The sequence below is a fragment of the Chamaea fasciata genome, unplaced genomic scaffold, assembly GCF_029207755.1.
Source record: "Chamaea fasciata isolate MVZ Bird 193981 ecotype frontalis unplaced genomic scaffold, bChaFas1.0.hap1 SCAF_6, whole genome shotgun sequence".
NCBI classification, from domain to species: Eukaryota; Metazoa; Chordata; class Aves; order Passeriformes; family Sylviidae; genus Chamaea; species Chamaea fasciata.
Window position 1 is genome coordinate 22,524,799 of NW_027094091.1, and position 15,633 is coordinate 22,540,431.

General features: G+C 39.1%; 1 protein-coding gene across 2 annotated transcripts in view; it reads left to right on the top strand.

The window, feature by feature from the left end:
* Positions 1–1,745: 1,745 nt before the first annotated feature.
* KLHL5 (kelch like family member 5) overlaps positions 1,746–15,633 on the top strand; it is a 51,025-nt gene continuing 37,137 nt past the window's right edge. For both annotated transcript variants that reach the window (XM_066185622.1, XM_066185623.1), the window contains exons 1-2: positions 1,746–1,826; positions 4,689–4,802. The gene's annotated coding sequence lies outside the window, so the exon portion shown is untranslated. The remainder of the gene's footprint in view (positions 1,827–4,688; positions 4,803–15,633) is intronic.

A 15,633-nucleotide genomic window follows, 5' to 3' on the forward strand; every position in this document is an offset into this window, starting at 1 on the left:
CTTGAAATGCTCTTCTTGTCATCTAGTTATCTCAGAAAATGAGTAAGGCAAATGGAAGCAAATACAGTATTCATTCTATAGAAAGAGTCCTAATGAAGCTGTAGTGAATGTACATTTATTAATATGATATTTTAATGTAGCACTTTCATGCAGTGAAAGCAATGAAATCAAAGCAAAATGAACACTGATTTTTTGGCAGTATGGTATAATAGAAGCAATAGGATACAAAAAATCATAGGTATGAGTTTAAAAGGAAAACATTATGCAATTTATATGTCATCCATTAGTAATTTAGCTCTACTTTGTTTTTGCTGATTTGCATTTCCCCTTAAGTATCTTCCATATCAGTTACTTTTATCTTCCTGTTTTCAGTGTTGTATGGTGTTCACCCATTCTATCGGCCCAGAAGAAATGGAGAAAATACTGGAAAACAGCAGGAGGACTTTCAAGTACTACGTGTATCTGTCTGTTTCTGGTACAGACTATCACCACTGATGGTAGTGCCCAAGGTTAGAATAGATATTGCCCTATAGGATTCCATCCAAGCTCAGGCTCCGATAGTATTAACCTGTGAAATACATTGAGCATCAGATTCTACAGAAGGTGGCTTCCAAGAACTCTGCAGTAAACTGATGGGGCATATCTATTTTAGGGCTATTGTGATGGCAGTTTTTAGTTTTGTTTCTGAGTTCAGAGTGCTCATGTATGATCTGTCTGCACATCCCCCAAGGACGCCGTAAACTTTAGACCTTTGGGCTGTTCTGAGTGCGTGTGTGCGTGTGTGTGTGTGTGAACTAGCTGAATCAAGTGTGTGTGTGGCCTGGCCACACACCAACCTGGAAAAGACGAGCTTTGTTTCTTGGGGACAATCTTCCCTACACCTAGCTAGTAATTTTTACACAGCTGGAACAACTAGCATCTTTGAACCCCCCATCTTTGTGTCAAGTTTAGTTAAAACCGGCTCAGTCATTTAATGCCAGCCGGGATGAGAACTGTCAGACAGGCGAAGGAGGCCGTATTTCAGTGCAGAACGAGGCACAGCACGAGCTCTATATTTCATTACTGCATCAAACCTGCACCACCATGCCTCAGCAATGGCCTTCTGCACCCTTAAATCAGTTTGAGCAGTTGGAGGTGCATCTGGCCGTCACACAGTCTATTAATTCGGAAAATTATCAACCTCTGGATGGCAGCGGGCACTGGTAAGGCATTGTGTGACGAGGGCAGGAAACGCTGTGTGTATTTGCGCATGAGGCAGTTAGGACCGGCTGCCTCAGCATCAAGTACAGCATCCTGAGAGGAGGCGAAAGGCTGTGGTGTGTATTACCGCAGGTTTCTTTCTCTGAAACGGGGCAGCGTGCAGCTAGGGAAATGTTTGGCTTTGTGCTTTTGGAAGAACGACAAAGACACCCAGCGACAGGATGGGACGGACACCGGCTCCTCCATCGCTTCCCTTGCCCCGCCGGCAGGGGGCGCGCGGCGCGCGGCCTGAGGGGAGCGGCCCCGGCTCCGCCCCGCCACACGCGACCACGCGCCGCTCCCGCCTCGGGGCAGGGGGCGGGGCCGAGGGCAGGGGGCGGGGCTCTACGTGGCCCCGCCCCCCCGGGCCGCCCGAGCGCAGGGAGGGGCTGGAGCGGGGACGCGACAGCGGCGGGCGGGAGCGCCCAGTGCCCGCGGCTCCCGGCGCAGCGGGAGCGCTGGCGGCCTCCGGGCGGGGCGGGAGGAGAGGGCACGGGAGGGGACGGGAGAGGGTGCAGGGGCCTTCCTTGCGATTTTTTTCTTTCTCCGCCCCCTCCCAGCCGCGCCCCCTTCCCGGACCGTGAGAGGTGAGAAGGGCGGTGGGGGCTCGGCAGCGAGGGGAGGGGGCCGCGGCTGCCTGGAGGGGGAGGAGAAAGCGAGAAGGAGGAGGAGGGCGAGGGCCGGCGCCAGCGAGGGGTGGGGGCGGGTTCGCCCTCACCGCCACCGGGCTCCCTCCTGCCGCTCGGCTGCGGAGAGGGGCTGCGGCCGCCGCCCGGGGGCCGGTGCCCCTTGCCCGGTGTCCGATGCCCGGGCTGAGCGGGGCCCGGCGGGAACCGCGGCGCTCGGCGGGGCAGTGCCGGCGCTCGCCCGAGCGGGGCGGGGCGGGGGCGGCGGGGCGGGACCCGGCGCGGGGTCCGGTCCCGCCGTGACGGGCGGCCCCCGTGGCCGGCTCGGTTCAAAGCAGTCAGAGCTGAGACCTGGTAGAAGTGCACTGACACAGCTCTCAGGGACTTAACCCCATGTCTCTTAGCCTTCACCATCACAGTATGAAATAGTGGAAAACATTTTTTTTAAAAAAAATTTGAGACTCGTCGAAAAGATTAGAGCAGCGACTGACTGCTAACTCACTATTACATGGGGAGCGGCGTTATTACGCGGGGAGCAAAAAGAAGTATAAACTGTTGAACATCAAAGATCTGCTGATTATATCCGTTACTGGTTTATGTTTTTCCTTAAAGCGTTTTGGTGGCTTAGGGCTTTGAGCTCGGGCTGGTTGAGCTTCGTGAGCAGCGGGGCAGCCCATCTGAAGCCCAGCCGCCCGAGGCTCGTTCGTGGTCGGCTGTTTGGGCAGCTATGTCAGAACAGTAAAAGGGGAAGGCTTGGCTTTGTTCCTTTCTTTTACTTAGAAGTTGATTGCGAAATTACATGAGCTGAACTCCAAATACGTCTCCAAATACAACTCCAATTTCATCTTTTGAAGAAAAAAATATTGCTCAGGTCTTCTACGAGCATGAACAGGAATAAAAATTTGAACTCATGGTAATGTTGGTGTAGCTTTTCTATCTAGACACTCTATGTGCTGGATGGGTGGATCCTTTTTAAAAAACAGATCGCACAATGTATTTTCATGAGGAATTCATCAATTTTGCCAGAAATCATCTGATCATTTCTCATAAAGGTCTTTTTACCTAGGAATTTCCAGGGGCATATGTGGATTAGTATAAAAAATAAAAATAAAAAAAAAAAAAAGGCAGCACCCTGTTCCTGAACTTCATAGGTGCATTCTTGATAGGTCAGATTGTATTCCCATTTTATGTTTTTCCTGTTTTCCCCTTGCTGAACAATGCTAAGGAACATAAAGCAGGATAAAACCAAAGTGATAATAAATAATAAACCTAATCTGAGTCAAATAGTGTTTTCTTCTTCTGCTGTGTGTCAGTTTCATTGAACCATCCATCTCTCAGTCATGTCCTCTCCATGGGCAAGTCCGCTACCAAAGGCAGCATATTTACACCATGGCAGTAGACAAACGTATTACACCAAAATGCAATAACTGCTAATTTAAAATAAAAAATTATTTGAGTGAAGATGAAAATCTTCCATTAGACCGTTATGGTTAAACAGTACTTGCAAGCTGTTGCTAACAATGACAATTCATATTGGTGGACTTGTTCCAACTCTTTAGACTTCTATATCACCCGTGCTTTTAAAAAGATTATTGTTTGCTTATTTTTAAAGTCTTGTGGCTTTGTTGATATAATTCAGTGTTTCATGCTATGGTAAAAAAGATTACCTAATCAGACATAACATGATCCATTAATGAAAGTTTCTACAGCTCTTAAGAAATTATAGTATAATTTTACATTTCCCTTACAAAATTCTTACAGTTTCCTCTTTCCGTAGCAATTAAATTGCTTTTCTTTACAGCAGTCTTACTAAGTAGAAAAGTACAGAAGTTACAAACGTGACTATCCACTGCTTGATTTTTGTTATAAGAACAGAATCTTTCATTTGAAGTTACCAGTAAGGCAATGCTGACTCTAGACACATATTATTTGGCTGCGTGGCCTTAAAAAACAGTCTTATGGGAGAGGTGAGATTATGTGTTCCAGATGCAAGAATGAGGTGGTATTACCCTTCAGAGACTGCAAGGTTCTTGAAGCTAGTAAGAAAGATCAGACTGTGAGAGGTTACATATTAGGTATCACATTATGCATGCAGGTATCATGTAAGGCTACTTTCTTTCTTTTCCAAGTGCATATAGTAATCTGTTTGGTGCCAAGCCAAAAGCATACACATACTATTTCAGCAGGCTAGATTTTTTGAGTAGAGTCTAACTTTGGTAAGAAAATTTTTACATGCCTGCAAATAGGTAAGGTTTAAGAACCACTGTAATAGTAAGTGTGAATTTTAGAGCTGCTCCATTTAGGGGAGTGTGTTTAGTGGTGGTACTTGGCTTTAATCACCTTGCAGTGATAATGTCATAATGCAGTCAGTCTTTACTCTTTGGCACCAGTGTTCAGCTTAAGTGCTTCATGTGGCAGATCAGTTCTTCACTGTTTTTCCCTTCAGGGGAGACAATCAAACATAAGGGTGACAGTGGACTAAGGTTAGTTTGTTTTTTGGTTTTTGGGGGGGTTTTTTTTTTTTTTTTTTGGTTTGTTGTTTGTTTGTTTTCAGTAGGTACTGTCTTTGTAAACCAGTGTTTCTTGAGAATTTACATATTCACATTTCATATTAATTTCCCCTCTTTTTTATGAGTCTTTGTTGATGGGTAAGTAACTTGAAGTTGTGGAAGGAACTAGGGTGACAGTTGTGCACTGACACACTTTTAGCATCTTCCTATCAGTAAGTGTAAGAATCACAATACAAATTGAAAGAAGTTTTGTCTGAACAGAATAGGGAATCTGCTTTTGAGATGATTCCTTTCTTTTTTTTTTTCCTTCCAGTGGGTATTTTTCTGCCTCTAGATCTTTTACTGCTACCTCAGTTTTTTTGGAAAGAGGAAGACAAATGGAACTAGATGATTCTTTGAACAACCAGAGATGATTCTGGTGTTATAGGTAAGTATATATAGTATGTATTTACTCAGTTCTAACAGTAAGTTATGCCACAAGGAATGTGATTTTAGCCCAAAAGGCTATATAGTCTTCCTTACACCTGAAATTTTATTCTTTTTTTGGTCTTATATAACACATCTTGTAAGGGGTTCTTTCTGGCAAGTGTGCATAAGCAGCAATGACTTTGCTCTTCTGTGGGCTTCACATGCTAGTGTTTGGACCATTTTTATGTGATTTCAACACTTGTGCTCTTTATCAAAGCATGCTTTATAGAAGACTGTCAGCATTACTGTAAAGTTCAATTTTGATCTTTTCAAAATGCATGAGAAGCCTTTGAATCTTTTAATCATTATAAGAAAAACAGGAAAATTGATACTGAGTCTGTTAGAGAAAATACTGCTTTATAGAAATTCTTACGAATAAGAATAATTTATTTATAATTCATATGAAAAAACCAAATGCACAATCAAATCTCATCACTCCAATAATGCTGACTGGGTTTCGCTTTATTTCATTATTTTAGCAGGAAAATAGTAAGACTGTTCCAAGTGAAATTAATTTTCAAAGGGAGTAACTTTGACATTTGCACAAAGGAAAAGGATAAAAGAATGTTGAAAGCATGAATCCATGCAAGAATCTAGCTTTACCTGAACTCTCTATAAAGTAAAATACTGCTGGAAAATAAGTGCTAAGGGTGACAAAAGCAATCCAATTAATTTAGAAACACTAGGTTTTACTGTAGTGAAAAAATCTTTCTCAACTGTGTGATCTCTCTGTTTTGGGAATGTTGATAAATCCCTTTAGAATTTACTCATGTGATACAAATACAGAAGAGAGATGGTCTTTCTCCCGGTTCATGATATGATCAGTCACATTGTTTCCCTCTGTCAATCCATATCCTTGTTGGTATCTTCCGCCACAGATGATATCAACACTTTTGTGAGCTTTAAACATTATTAGAACTGCTAAGGTTCCTCGGAAATTGCTTTCAGAACAGGCTTTGTGTTTTCATTATTTTGCAGTAATTACAAGTGTGGTAGCTCCACCTACCAAAATAGCCAACCTCCTCCAGGCCCTCAGAATTTGTGCAGACTTGACCTGCATCCTTTCTACGGTGGTCATGAAAGTTGAAAGGGATTTGAAACAAATGCCCAAGTGTACTACAAAGAGAAGGAACTGAAAAGGTTGACCTTTATATTGGATATATCTTTTTTCCTATCTTACTGCAAGGTAGAATGACTAGTAATCGAGCAGGGCTGCTGATCTTTAATTATGTCTTACGGACTTTGCTGGCATTTTTCCAGAGGACAAATTTCTTTAAAGTTGGTTATTGATTTCAATCTATTCAGAGGAATACTTTGCTAATTAATTACCTCTTCTGGCAGTTCTAAGTGCAACTGATGTTAAAAATCCTGATGTCTTCCATAACAACAGGATATACTTTAAAGAAAAGAAAATTGAGTGGTAGCTTGGATTCTTCCAAGAGCATCCATCAGATTTTCAAAGTGGAAGACTGTTCACAAAATCGTACAGGATGTTTTTGTAAAACAGTGAAATTTAAGGTAGAGTGAGTGCTGGTTTAATTTCTTTGAAAATGCGTGTGGATAGGCTTGTCTCACTGCCTTAGTTGATGCTTTTATCAAATATCAAATATACATCGTATTGACTCTCTTGAAAAGAACTTAATAAAGGACAATGATGATATGATCTGTCTAGAACAGATTTGAGTTGATTTGGATGGAAGTAGTATCATTCACTACAAGTGAAAAAAGTTCACACTATTCTGGGACTTGCTGTAGCCTTGATCTCAGAACCAACAGAACTCATCAAAATGAGGCTAAAGTATAGCTTTAAAACAGATTAAATATTCACGGCACCTTGCTGTATCCTTTGATACATGTTTCTGGTGTACAGTAAGACAAGACTCAAATCCATAGAGGTTTACTAACCTGAACTGTAAAGAATACAAGTAGTAATATGGCTGAATTAGCAAATTAGTTAAAAGTTTACAAGTAGTGTGTATGTGGTAAGGAGATGTAGGAAAAGTTCATAGGAAGATGAGATTTTTATCAGTGGTTTTGATGGTTGGATTATTTGCAAGCAAGTTCTTACTTGCTCGAGTAGATGTTTTATGTTGACTTTTGCATGAATAAGCTATTAGCCTGTCAGTTGCTGTGAAGCATGATATGTTGGTTATTCATTAGATCCCTATGCATTGTCTGGTAGATAGATAAAATGTATTCTAATATTCTAAAAGAAAAATACTTTTGAATATTAAATGATCACTTCATCCTTGCCTAGGATGAAACCAAAGTTTAAATCTTGCTCTTTTACATGCAGTATGGGAAATTATGTTTTTGAATGTAAATGTAATCACAAGCTTTTGCATTCAAACTATAATGAGAGCATGAAGGAGGTCGGGCATTTCATAATGTTATCATAGCTTGATATGGCTTGGCAAGATCTTCACCAAGCACCATAGCATTTTAAACTTGGAAGTATTTTCCAAGGAAATAAAAGTAATTAACAAGAATTTGTCTATGAGTTTATAAACATGTGGGCAGATCAAGTGATAAGTAATAGAACTTCACTTTGTATCTCCTCTTACTTCCTGATAGTTTTTGTAATTAACAAATACAAACTTAAATTGCACTTTTGTGTAAGAAATTGTCCAATGGTTCAACTCAAGAACAGTTGTACTTAAACCAGATTAAGTGATAGTTTTCAGTGAATATTCAAACGTTGTTTGAAAACTTACAAGCTCAATGAATGAAAAATAATTTTTACAAATACTGAAAGCTATGTAAAGAATTCTTAGAACTTTGAACTAATGAAGAAGAGTGTTGGATAAATGATTGCAGATCATCTAAATCTGAGGAGATCTATATGCACTAAATACACAGTTTTGTATTTCTCTTAAGAAATGGCTAGAGTTGATATGAGAGAATGGAAACAAACATATGCCAAGCAAAGAGTTAATGTTTTTTTATCAATCATGCTTTCTCCTTCTGACAGTTTAGCAGTCTGGATTCAAGATTTTTCCCTTTTTTGAGCATATTACTTCAGTAATTGACCTCATGTCCCTGGTAGTGCCAACAGTTCTTCCTGGCACTTTACTTATATTGCTGATGTCTAGTTCTTGCTCCCTGTGCAGAACAGGAAACATTCAGGGGTTCCTTTAAAACCAGGGGTAAGGCAACTAAGATGGGATCAGTATGCCGTTTAGGATAGTAGTTAACTCTGCAGGTAATTCAGCGATTTAAAGCTTTAATAAGTGGTCAGATTTCTGCCGTTGTTGCCTCTGTCCTTAAGCTCATTTCAGTTTTATGCAATCATGGAAGGGTAAGAGCTCAGAGCTGTGTTTGAACAGTCAGTTGGCTTTTGTGTTGATTTCGCTTCTACTTTGTTTATAAATCCTGGGCTTAGGCGACATGTAGCCACCCGGGCTAAGGCAGTTGTAGATACTCAGAAGCAAAAGATAGGCAGGTTGTGAGTCTGTAAGTTCCCCAGGCAAATTTGGTTTATGTCTTGTGGTTTAGCCAGTTCTTCCCTAATAACATTTCTATCTGCTAGCCTATTTCAGTCAAACTCTGACAGAACGGAGCCCTTGTTGCATTTAAATTCCTGAAACGTTTTGAAAATACAGGTAGGTAGGAAAGGCCAAATAAGTAAATACTATTTGACCTACCAGCTGATGAGCCTGTCTGTTCTCTGTCTGAATATGGCAAAGAATTTGCTTGTCCTGCCTGTTCTGGTACTTGGTAGGGAGGGATGTGTACATATGGGATAAGGGAGACTACGTGAGGTGAAACATGCAGAAGAACTGTAGTTATTGTCAGAAGAGTTTGTAAAATAAATCATACTGGGGAATCTGAGATTACTTTCACGTGAAACTGTGGAGACAGAATAAAGAACTTAAGAAACCAGTTTTCTGATTGTGGTTAGGAATACACGGTGACTTGATGCGTAGCTTAACCTGAGATTTAATAGTATCCAAATACAGAATTAAAAGATCTTTTTCCTTATGTGCCTCAGATACATACTGTTTTTAGCTACATTGATCCAGGCAGTGGACTAGTTTTGTTTTAGAATGAAGAGGATAGTTAAATATACTGTGATTTGTTCTGCTTTTTTTTTTTTTGTTGTTTTCCTGGTAATATATCCTTCAGCCAAATCACTAGCAAAATTAATGGAAGCCTGTTGTTAATATCTCCAATTTAGTCATCTTGTTTTTACAACTTTGTGAAGCTTATTGTAACATGAAAAATTTATCATCAAGTTACAATACTTGTAATAAAAGCATGTAATACAAGGGTTTGTGTTCTCTCCTCAAGGGGGGGGGGTCACCAAAAGTAAGTTGCCCAGACAGCTTTTGAATATCTCTTAAGGATGTAGACCCCACAGTCTTTCTGGGCAACCTGTAGTCAGTCATCCTTACAGTGAAAAGTTTTTTCCTCATGTTTAGATGTTGTGTTTTAGTTGTTTCCTGTTGATTCTTGTCCTGTCACTGGACACCCCTGAAAGAGCCTTTGCTCCATTTTCTTTGAACCTTTCTTTCAGATATTTATGCACGTTGATGAGACCCCCATGAGTCTTCTCTAGGCTCAGCAGTCCCAACCCTCTCACACTTTCATCAGACAGAAGAGCTCCAGGCCATTCCTCATTTTACTGGACTTTTTTGCACTCCATCTTCAGTACGATCATATCTCATACTGCTGAGTAGAGGGGCAGGATCACTACCTTCACTTGCTGGCAGCACTCCTACTGCAGGCCAGGGGGCCATTAGCCTTCTTTGCTGCAAGGGCACACCACTGGTTCATGTGCAGCTTGGCAACCAGCAGGTCCTTTCCTGCAAGTTGTTTTCCTGCTATGTGCCCCACAGCATGGGGTTGTTTCTTCCCAGGTGCAGGATTTGATTTTACACTTCCCTTTGTTGAGCTTCCTCAGGTTGTGAAGGCTGATATTGCTAGTAAAGAGTGAGGGCATTCAATACCTCAGCCTTTCCCATATCCCATGTCACCAGGGCCCTGCCCCATTCAGCAGTAGGCCCATGTACAGAAGACATTCCCTAGACATCCTTTGTTCCCTGTGTACCTACATAAGTCCTTCATGTTACCTATGATACCTCTTCTGAGATTCAACTCCAGGTGGGCAAATGGTGTTAGAAATCTTTATATTGAAAGGACTTTTATGAGAAGTTCTGCTTGACATCTGCAATGTTATGCACAGTTGGGTTCTAAAAATGCTGTAAGTCCAGCATTGATTCTTAAAATAGAAGTTGTTTTCCATATTTATGAGATATTATGATTCTCATAAACATTAATCTTGATACTTATAAATTTTTATATGATTCTTATAAAGCATTCTGCCTTTTAGTGTGATGATTGTTGGCTTTATACTTTGATCCTGTGTGTTGCCTTTCTGTGAACCCTGTTTGCTGCGACACTACTTTTGAGTTGCAATGATCAATTGAACACAAGGAATTCCAGATGAGATCGCACCCCTTGTTTTATAAATATGTAATAAGATATGATGTCCTCATATATTATCTCTTAGGCGACTCAAAGTTTCAGTTGGGGGGTGGCTTAACTGAAGCTGCTAATTAAACAGAAGTCCTCACTGGGAGATAAGTCTCTTGAGGTGTTTTTGGTGTTAAATGATTAATTTAGAATGCTCAAGTCAGTATTTTGAAATGCTTTGCCTCAGTAGCTGTGGCATTGCATAGCTTGACATTTAAATACAGTGTAAACTTTTTGCCCACAGACCTCTGTGTATTTCTCTTAAAAGTTTGTGTTGTCTGTCACGGAGCACTACATTGCATTGCCTAATCACTTGCAAATCTGCTTTTTGACTGGTTTTTTAATGTGTCATGACCTGGTGGATTTTTATATGGTGCCTAATGTAGAACTGTGAGTACTGGTAATTTTTTACCAAATAAACATCCACTCTGCTGTTAACAATGTTGGTTGTGTTATCCTTTACCCAGTTTTCTGTGAGTTTTTGAGTCAGTCTGGATACTTCATAGTGAAATAACACTGCTGCTGTCTTGGAAAAATGTTAAAATATTGTCTTTAGTTTGCCCAGCAGATCTGCCTCTAAAAGGAAACTATCTACTTGTTATTTTGTTTTGATTTGATCACTCTTTCAGTCTGTCCTTTATGGTATTTTGTAACTTTATTAGGCAATACCTTCCTAAACTGATTCTAAAGAATGACTTTACTTTCAGCAGGACATCTTTAAATGTCTGCAGAACAGTGTTTTTGTCACCACTCTTTCTTAACAGTGACATTTCTAAAGGACACGATTTGTGCTGGGCTATTACTGTGTCTAGATTGATGACTACCTTGTTTCCACTCGAATTGGTGCTACCAGTGTTTCTGGAATGGATGAACTGGTAGTCTTTTGCTTGTCTTCACTCTGTGTGTTGCTGCTTGACCCTTTTAGTACAGAAAACCGGTTCTCTGTTTTGAGAGACTGGCCCTTCACAGTGTTGTCCATTTTGTATTACAAGTAATTTTTAACTTAAAACCAGCATCTGACCTGATGAATTGGAGTGCTCGTTTTTTGAGAGTAAATAAGCTTACTGTGCTGTTTACTTAGGAATAGCTCTTCACTATGGCTTTACTTGTAGATGGTGCAGTCCCTGATGATGCTTCAGCATTAAGTGAATGAAGCAGTATTATTGTTTTAATCTTAAAGAAATACAAATGTCTTGAATCACAACTTCTGTTGTGTGTGAACCACTATGATATTTGAGCTTGGATCTAACAGTGTAGTCTTGTATTACATGTGGAAATCTCTTATTCCCCACCCCACTCTTAGCTGAGTAAAATAAACTGCAAACCAGGCTGTTGTTCTGTACAGGACTTTTCATGCTGTTGTTAAGTTGACTGCTCCCTCATGTTTCGAGGAAAATCTACAATGCGAAGTGACAGAAAGTTGTGATGAAGTACCAGTAATCTGGCTACAGCTCATTTCTGCCAGTCAGAACAATGAATTTAAGTACATACAGTCAGTAGCTGTAGGATGTTTTCCTCTCTTTCTACTGAATGAACTGTGCCATAGGTGCTGATGTAAGGCACTTTTCACATAACTGTAAACCAGAAGTGTTTGCATTTATATAAAACTTTGGGATAGGAAGCAATTACAGTTTTATAGAATCATGAAGCGTTATTATAGCAATCTTTCTGACATTTTTGTTGAGCTATTTCTGTAATTTTGGGTCTGGAGCACAGGAATAGTGAAGAAAAAAGAAAGTAAATATTCAACACTTCTAACAGAGTAGTTGTAAGCAGAGTTGCAGTTTGAAGTTTGTCTATAGCAGTTTTCTTTGAGCAGTTATTTTAATGCCTCAAATTAGTATCTTAAAGTTTGGAAATTCCAATTTAAAAAGTGCCAAAGTTAGAATGCCTTTTAATGCTGTAAGTATGTGTTTGATTAATTGATGAACATCTTATGGTCAGTGAAGCTTTCTTATGTTTTCAAATACACATCTAGGATTGCTAAACACTGACAATATTACTTTTTCACATCGTAATGAGTCTACTTATATCTAAAACTTATCTTTTTATATTTAATTCTTTTGTTAATCAGTATTTTTTCAGAAAACAACTCGTGTAGTCACAACAAAGACTTAAGTAATTATTTTGACATTTACATTCTTAATTGGCACTTGAAAGGATCATTAACATCTTCTCAGGAGTAACTGAGCTTTTATGACCCCTTTTAAAATTCATTTGACACATTAAATACCTCAAAAATATTATATCTGAATTGCCTTGAGGTTGAGTGGTGAAAGGTTTTGGAGCCAAATCGTAGTAGTGACAGAAAAAATGTTACCATGAAAAGTAGTGTTGAAATTTAAATCTCAAAAGTGCCTGAAAAAAGTATTCCTTATGCATGTTTGTTTATTTGAAAACTTGATTGATTTCCTTTGGCAAGAAAAAGGAAAAATAACAATGAACAAAAGCACTAGGTCTTATTATTTAAATAATAATATTTCCGTATTTCCCAGTGATACACTCTAAATATGAATTACGCCTTCCCTCAAAATATACAGTAGAAGTATCTTAAGACTAAAATAGTTTAAATTTATCTAGTTTATGCTGGATTGCAATCTATCTTTAACTCTTGTATGAATAAATGTATATCGTATCAGAGAATATCAGTGTAGTAAATTTTTTGATTAGTAAAAAAAATGCTTTTTATCTCTGTGCAGATAAAGTGTCTGAAGATTTTGAAAAGGGCAATTTATAAAGCTGTCAGGCTATGTTCTTGGTGTTACCTATTTACACAGATTTAACATACAACATTTTTTAGATGTTTATTTTTGTTCACAAGCCAGAATCTGGGAAACTGTCCCCCACTGCTAACTGCAAGGATTTATAGCTTTGTGAAGCTCTTCATATGGGAGAAATTATGTGCTTAAATGTTCAGGTGTTCCACTTGGAGATATATCAATCAGTTCAATTAAAAATCGGAGTTCTCAAACTTGTTTTCACGGTAAGCTTACACAACCTTGTTAATACGAACAGAAATATGTTCTCAAATGTGACAGTGTACTTATATTTGAAATGTTATTTTGATTCACCACAAAATAGAAACAGCAACAGCGCCCCAAGGTCAGAAAAAATGGATATAAGCGCTGTTGTTTTCTCAATAAATACAAACTTTTGCCTTACTAGATGAAAAGATATTTCAGAATCCTTGCCAAGTCTGTGTATACTGTGCTTGACTAAGATGAGTTTTAGCAGGTTTCTCAGAAATGAGTTAGTGCCTTAGAAGGATGTGTGATGGGAGGCCATAGAGGGTGGGCATTTGGATTTGTGAGCTCCAATCACCAGATGAGATGTCAGCGATGAAGTCTGAGTGATCCTAGTCAGTGGAAGTCCTAACAGTTCATTGTTTGAGATCTTCTCAAGAGTCTTTTAACTCCTGGCTGGGGATGTGATAGAAGATATCACATTTTTCATAGTAATGAAGATTGTCCAGAACAAGAGGCCCTCAATTGTTTCTGAGGAATACTGTCAATTTAAACTGAAGAATTAACTGGCACTTGTCTTATCATGTCATCTATAATACAAACGTTCCTATGAAACAGAGAAATACTTTAGATATTTATGCAGTCACTCTTAGAACTGTAATTTTGAGAATGGGTAGAGGAGCAAGAGTTTCTTTCATCTAGAAAAGAGAAAGAGAATAGAAAACACTCTTGTGGTGCGGTCTGTTAAAACTGCAGCACATTTTGTTTCCTAATCTCTGTTTGAGCCCATAGCTTCACAGCCAAAAAAAAGGCAGTTATTGGGCTGTTTCTGCCAGTAAATCAATGAAAAGTGCTGAAAAAGCACTAGAATCGCAAATCTGCCACTGTCTTAGTAGACTTGTACTGGGACAGCTTGAATTTTAAATGAGTCTGTTATACAAGAGTAAGAATCCAGGTCACTCCTGATGTATAATGTATTTACCATACCAGCAGAAATAAAGGTATTTAAAGCTTACTTTTTTATAGTTGAATGGATAATTAAAATATTAGTGGTTTGATGAATGTGAAAGGCACTAGTTGCTTATCCTATTTCTTCACCCTCAATGAACACCCGGGACCAATACAAAACAGGAGGAGAGGATAAATAAAAAGATGCCATTTTGTTTTTACTTCTTAAGCCTTACTCCAGTTTCAGTCAGCTTGCAGTTACACAAATGATGGTATTTGACCACTACAGTTAAGTGTTTATAATTAGCTATATGTGTACAAGGTGAATGGGGGCTGATGGCATATCATTTTGGTTAAGCATCCATACATTTTTCATGCTAATATACTAAAACATTAATCCTTTCCTAAATATTTCCCTGTATTTCTGTGTTTAAATTAAATCACCAGGAAAGATGGTAAGAGCTTTATAGATTTACCTACTTAATCATCTTGCATCTGACGCATCTTCAGCTTTTTTCTGGATATGCTGCAAAGGTCTCAGTATTTGGCTTCTGGTAGGCCAGGATGCCAGCAAAGAACACACACTCTGAAATGCATCTCTGTGGAAACAGCTGGAATGCAGTTCCTGTAGAAATGAGCTTTTGCTAGCCTTTGTGAGAAGCACTTAGATAAATAACTGCACTCTGGGCAATGACGGGTGAGCTTTCCAGGCTAAAACTAGCACTTGGAGCATTGTGTTTCCTCAGAAAATAGCATAATATTCTCCTGGCACTGAGTTTGAAACAGTGTGGGGGTTAGGGTGGTAGAATCTGGCACTGTTTAAGTTTTCATGTGGACTCTACATATAGCTTGTTTTAAAGAGTACTGCAGATATCCTAATTACAGGATTCCATATTTTGGAGTTCATCATGTTCATCTGAGTGAGACTGGCTTTCACTTTTGATGAAAACTGTAGGGTAGTAAAGAAGCACTTCTTGTAAATTTGTTGCATATGTGTCCTGGAGAGTTGAACAGACTAAATAAGTTGTAAAGTTTGAAAACACAGATCTCTGTATCAAGGACTGATAAAATCCAGTGCCTCTTTTTTGTTTTAAAATTGTTATTACAATTCGCATGTGACTGAAATTAATCTCAGCATTTTATACCTAACTAGCTTTGTATGTCAGAGGAAATAGGCTGGTTTTCATGGGAACTGTAAATTGGTCATTCTATATTTTGTGCTTTAGGCTTTCTATTCCTCATTTGAGTAGAAACTTTTGCTGGATATTTTAAGATGTTATGTAAATTCCTAGAGGGAGTTCTGTCTCAAAAGTATGCATCTCTCTTTTTCACTGTTCCATCACAGTAGTTCTAACATGATGTGGAAACTGCTGATAATGTATGATTAGAAAGAAGCCTTTTGAA